The following is a 6,664-nucleotide window of genomic DNA, read 5'->3' on the forward strand; positions in this document are numbered from 1 at the left end:
ATGTTCGCTGTAGAGAGTTCGATATTCGTTCTCCAGTTGCACATTGCATACTTCAGGAAGTTTATTGTAATTGGATCGATCTTGTATATTTCCAAAATTTTTGTCAGCCACCCATGTGGAATAGAGTCGAAGGCCTTCTTATAGTCAAAATATGTCATAAAAAGATTTCTGTGTTTTTTGAAGGCTTGGTTGCATATGATGGAATCTATTATCAGCAGTTCCTTCGATCCTAGTGCATTCTTGGAACATCCTTTCTGCTGTGCTGTCATTATATTATTTGTCTCGCAATGTTTGTAGATACGAGATGCTATACATGATGTGATGATTTTATATATTGTTGGTAGACATGTAATTGGTCTGTATTTTGATGGATCCGCTGTGTGTTGCATATCCTTCGGTAAGAGGTAAGTGGTCCCTGTTGTTAAAAATTTGGGCAATTCCGTTGGATTACTTATAACATCATTTATGGTTTCAACTAGCCTGCCGTGTATACACCAAAATTTTTTCAACCAAAAGTTGTGGATTCCATCTGGGCCGGGTGATTTCGAATTGTGTGTGTTTTTCAATATTTCATGGAATTCTTTTATAGAAACTGCGTTATGCGGCATTTGTTCCATTGTCTCACAGGATTTCTCTTCATTTCTTATTCAATCAGCCTGGGAGTTGTAGGGGGTTGGTGTAGCCAGTTGATCTGTCCAAAAATTCTCAATATCCTCGACGGTTGGATAACTTCCTGGTGTTGCTGACATATTATTGTTTAACATTCTATAGAATTTTCTTTCGGAATTTTCAAAAATCATATTATCCTGTTTTCTTCTATAGCTCTCATTGTATCTTCTGAGTCTTTCGGAGTACACACTAAGTTTTTGTTTCAGTGTGTCTAAAATTTGTTGAGCATTTTCATTGTTTGGATCATACGTTGTATGTTGCCGGTGACGATCCATTATTATATTCACCATTTTTTGTAATCTTCTAGACGGCGAACCTTTTGCAAATTGGGTGAGCCTCCCAATTTCTTGGCGGATGCTATGAACTTTGTCTTCTAGCTTTTTTTGCCAATGTGGTTTATTTTGTTGTTTTTCTCTGGCTGGTTGCTGACTTTTAGGTTTTGGCTTCACACCTAGCACTGTTGCTATTACTATAATATATAATAATAATTACTATTATTATTATTATTATTATTAATATATGGCTATGAGACCATCAAAAATATACTGCCCTGTCAATTAAAAAGAGCGTATTTGCAAAAAGGCACATTTGAGATATTTGTCTTTGAGGACTTTCATTTCATCCGCAGATTTAATTGAATTAATATGAAAAAGAAATATCCACTTAATACATGACAATGCATGTTAACCAAATTCAATCTGTGGATGGCACAAATGAAAGTATTTGAAGTTCAATATCCGAAAAGTGACATTTTGTAGATACGCACGCACTTCTCAATTCAAACGGCAGTATTGATAATAATGAATCGGATTCATAAATTTTGAAAGACTATCGAATATAACTATTAAAATAATTTTTGTTACTTGAAATCGTACTTACAAACTTCAACGCTATATATCATTAAATAATAGGATCCTTGAATTATTTCCGAAGAACGTATTTTTTCATTAGTATTTCTGATTCAATTTCGAAACGTATCATTACTAACGATTGCATGTTTTTGGCAAATATTCTAAGTTATTTGGGGAAAGAACTTTTATGGAAATGAGTAATATCTGAAAAAAAACACAAATAACAGAAATGATTTTCACGATGTCATCGGTAAAATTCGATCCATTCTTTCACGATTTCCTTAAAAAACATTTTGTTTTATTTTCGAATCTGTGCGCCTCTTTACTATCTATCCTATTCGTGAAGTAAAATTTAACCATAAAGCTGGGTTGACATGGGTAGTGCATTGCGACCTATGATTTTACGCCTTATTCACGTGCGATGAAACGAGGTATATTCGTATCGCCATAACCTATTTGGCACATTTATGTTGTTTCTTCGTCGGCACAAAGGGATGCCGACCAGCCCTGATGACTGCACATGTCTTTCTGCGTCAATCTAGATATTTATGACTATGATGCGGCTCCTTTTTGATGGGAATTAACTTTGTCGGTATTTCTGCCTGTTGTTTATGACCGAATTAAATCTCATTCCGAATTTAACTCTCATTCCGAATTTCTGAACATGTTATTTTTGTTGATCAATCGCAAAACGTTTGTTGCTCTATTTTCATAGGACTTCTTTCATCCAAGGAATCTAGCTTTTTCATTTTCTCTTGCCGTTAATATTTTCACAAAAGTTTTTGTCTGAGAATATTTTTATATATAATAGTTAGGCTATATGCAGGGTATCCCCGGGAAGAATGCGACAAATGGATACATAAATGGAGGTCATCATGGGGGACTCATATCAAGATCGCCATTTGCTAATCTCATAAGTGAAATTTCACAGTTCAATAACTCTTTAACTAATCGACCGAATAATTTCAAATTTTGAAGAGTAGTCGCTCTACTATCGCCTTCCTTCAATATTTCTGAAATCGCGAACAAATCAGATCCGGACTCTTTCTATTTTCGGAAATATTGGATCACCCTGTACGTGCACTTTTCTCGAATTCGTAACCACAAATAATTATCTCATAGAGAAAATTCGTGAACCATTATTGGCACCGTCATACAGGGTGATCAATAAACATTGCCTTCTGTAGAAATTTCCACAAAAAATTAATCAAAAACAAAAAAATTAGAAAAAGTTGAACCAGTTTTGGTCTTTTTGACCGAGATTTGTTTTATACACTTTGATGTCTTGGATTTGTACACATATTTCAATCGAAAATTCTTGACGTCATAGGAAATACTTTTTTCCTTAACCATTTTTCCGAATCGGCTCGGTTGAAAAAATATGAGCTTCTGAAAATCCATGAAAAGAATGTTATTTTTAGTTATATCTCGAAAATGGAATGGAATTGGTGGAAATGAATATGGTTTTTACTGACATGATGAATCTTTTCCGAACATGAAATTCCATCAAAGTCCGGTATACCTACTAAGTGAGAAAAAAAACGAATCGAAAGAAATAGTAAAGAAAAAAAGTGTTTTTTTTTGACCTCGGGAATCTTCGGTTCAAATATATGTACCTGCAAAGACTCACTCTGTATAGTTGGGCTACTATATACATATTTCTGCTGACTGATGTCTGTCAGATTTTCAAACAATTTACTGATAATTGATTTCCATCCTTTGAAGAAAAAGTAGAGTTATTTTTGAAAATCTGATCAGAACAAGACAACTGCACAAATGTAGCAAAAGTATCTGAATCAATTTTCGCCGAAGAAAAACGAAAGTGCAGGACTGACTTTCTTCAATTTTTTTTACGGAAATGTCAGGGGCACAACTTCCCATAAGTGCAGCACAATTTTTACACATATTTTCATAAGAAAAATCGAAATACAGATGTGCTGGGATGAGATTTTTCTAATTTTTGAGTGTTCCTGTGAAACCAAAAAAATTTATGAAATGAGTGCTGGCCTAGTTTTTAATTTAATTTTGTAATATTCAGTACATGTAGTAAAAATTTATTTCATGCGTTGAATCCCAATAATATGTTTTGGGAAATATTTTCAAAATCGTATTTAACAACAACAAAAAAATCAATTTAACAAAGTATCACAAACCTAGTACAGCTCAATTCATTACAAAAAAAAAATCGAAAATAACCCTTGTCTACTTCCACTATGGTCGCTCCAAGACCACGCAACACGTTAAATATCTAACATGTTTGATATCCCATTTTACGTTCGTGCCGGCTGCGAAACCGTCCGTTTCAAGAATAGTTTCACTACTCCTCCGTTGACACGAGTCTATCTCCACACATAACTAACCTCGCTTGTGCTTCACTACCCGTGTCAACTAGGATAAATCGTTCATTTCGTGAATATCTGCACGACTGTTCCGTTGACACGGGTCGTTTTCCATGTATTCTTGAACCACAGCTGTGATACACTACCCATGTCAACCTAGGGTAAAGCTAGGTTGACATGGGTAGTGCATGGCGTTAGATGATTTCTCTTTCTTTTTCACGGGAACGGAATGACGTATATTCGTATCTCCAGAACCTATTTGGCAAATTTAAGTGGTTTCCTCGTCGGCACAAAGAGATGATCAATTGGGAAAATGGATTAGAAAAATTAGGCAGTATCGATCGGGGATTATTACATCACCATTTTTTCCGAATCGGCTCTGTTGAAAAGTTATGAGCTGTTAGAAATCCATAAAAAAATGTAATTTTAGTTATATTTCGCAAATGGAATGGAATCGGACATCAATCCCCGATCGATACTGCCTAATTTTTCTAATCCATTTTCCCAATTGATCTCTTACACAGGGGCTTAGTTGAGGGAATTAAAAGCAATTTCATGTTACTTACCAAATATTTTTCGAAAGAATTATTCCGTTCGAATATATTAGATCATCATAACTGCGTATTGAACCTTGAAAGACAAATTTAAAAACCGTGTTGACCACTCAATTTATGTGGCATTAATGATCAATATACTTGAGATACAGAACAAAGAAGTTGCTGAAAGATGTAATTATGAATTATCGACAATTCGAACCTCTCACACTGCGTAGAATTTGGTTCGATTTAATTTGGAAGGTTTTACCAATTTCCCATTCATTACAGTGAAGGGATAAAGTATTTTCTTTGACGTCAGGAATTGCGATCTGCAAATTTCGAATTTGATTTTACTGATAAGTTTATCGCATAATGAAATTCCACTCATAAGGCAATGTTTATTGATCACCGTGTATGACAGTGCCAATAATGATTTCTGAATTTTCTCTATGAATGAATTATTTGTGATTAGGAATTCCAGATAAAATCATAGAGCACATACAGGGTGATCCAATATTTCCGAAAATAAAAAAAGTCGGGATCTGATTTGTTCGCGATTTCAGAAATATTGACGGAATGCGATAGTAGAGTGGCTACACTTCAAAATTTCAGATTATTCGGTCGATTAGTTAAAGAGTTATCGAACTATGAAATTTCACTTATAAGGTTAACATCACCCTGTATATAGCAAAGAGCGATCTTGATACGAGTACTTCATGATGACCTTCATTTATGCATCCATTTGTCGCATTCTTTCCGGGACACCCTCTATATAGCCTAACTATATAAAACAATTCTCAAACAAAATTTTTGTGAAAATATTAACGGCAAGAGAAAACGAAAAAGCCAGATTCCTGGGATAAAAAAAGTCCTATGAAAATAGAGCCACAAACGTTTTGCGATTGATCAACAAAAATCACATGTTTAGACATTTGGAATGAGATTGAATTCGGTCATAAACATCAGGCAGGAATACCGATAAAGTTGATTCCCATCAAAAAGGAGCCGCATCATAGTCATAAATATCTAGATTGACGCTGAAAGACACTTGCAGTCATTAGGGCTGGTCGGCATCTCTTTGTGCCGACGAGAAAACCACTTAAATTTGCCGAATAGGTTCTGGAGATACGAATATACGTCATTCCGTTCCCGTGAAAAAGAAAGAGAAATCATCTAACGCCATGCACTACCCATGAAAACGACCCGTGTCAACGGAACAGTCGTGCAGATATTCACGAAATGAACGATTTATCCTAGTTGACACGGGTAGTGAAGCACAAGCGAGGTTAGTTATGTGTGGAGATAGACTCGTGTCAACGGAGGAGTAGTGAAACTATTCTTGAAACGGACGGTTTCGCAGCCGGCACGAACGTAAAATGGGATATCAAACATGTTAGATATTTAACGTGTTGCGTGGTCTTGGAGCGACCATAGTGGAAGTAGACAAGGGTTATTTTCGATTTTTTTTTTTGTAATGAATTGAGCTGTACTAGGTTTGTGATACTTTGTTAAATTGATTTTTTTGTTGTTGTTAAATACGATTTTGAAAATATTTCCCAAAACATGTTATTGGGATTCAACGCATGAAATAAATTTTTACTACATGTACTGAATATTACAAAATTAAATTAAAAGCTAGGCCAGCACTCAATTCATAAATTTTTTTGGTTTCACAGGAACACTCAAAAATTAGAAAAATCTCATCCCAGCACATCTGTATTTCGATTTTTCTTATGAAAATATGTGTAAAAATTGTGCTGCACTTATGGGAAGTTGTGCCCCTGACATTTCCGTAAAAAAAAATTGAAGAAAGTCAGTCCTGCACTTTCGTTTTTCTTCGGCGAAAATTGATTCAGATACTTTTGCTACATTTGTGCAGTTGTCTTGTTCTGATCAGATTTTCAAAAATAACTCTACTTTTTCTTCAAAGGATGGAAATCAATTATCAGTAAATTGTTTGAAAATCTGACAGACATCAGTCAGCAGAAATATGTATATAGTAGCCCAACTATACAGAGTGAGTCTTTGCAGGTACATATATTTGAACCGAAGATTCCCGAGGTCAAAAAAAACACTTTTTTTCTTTACTATTTCTTTCGATTCGTTTTTTTTCTCACTTAGTAGGTATACCGGACTTTGATGGAATTTCATGTTCGGAAAAGATTCATCATGTCAGTAAAAACCATATTCATTTCCACCAATTCCATTCCATTTTCGAGATATAACTAAAAATAACATACTTTTCATGGATTTTCAGAAGCTCATATTT

Source organism: Harmonia axyridis, chromosome 4, assembly GCF_914767665.1.
Source record: "Harmonia axyridis chromosome 4, icHarAxyr1.1, whole genome shotgun sequence".
Taxonomy (NCBI): Eukaryota; Metazoa; Arthropoda; class Insecta; order Coleoptera; family Coccinellidae; genus Harmonia; species Harmonia axyridis.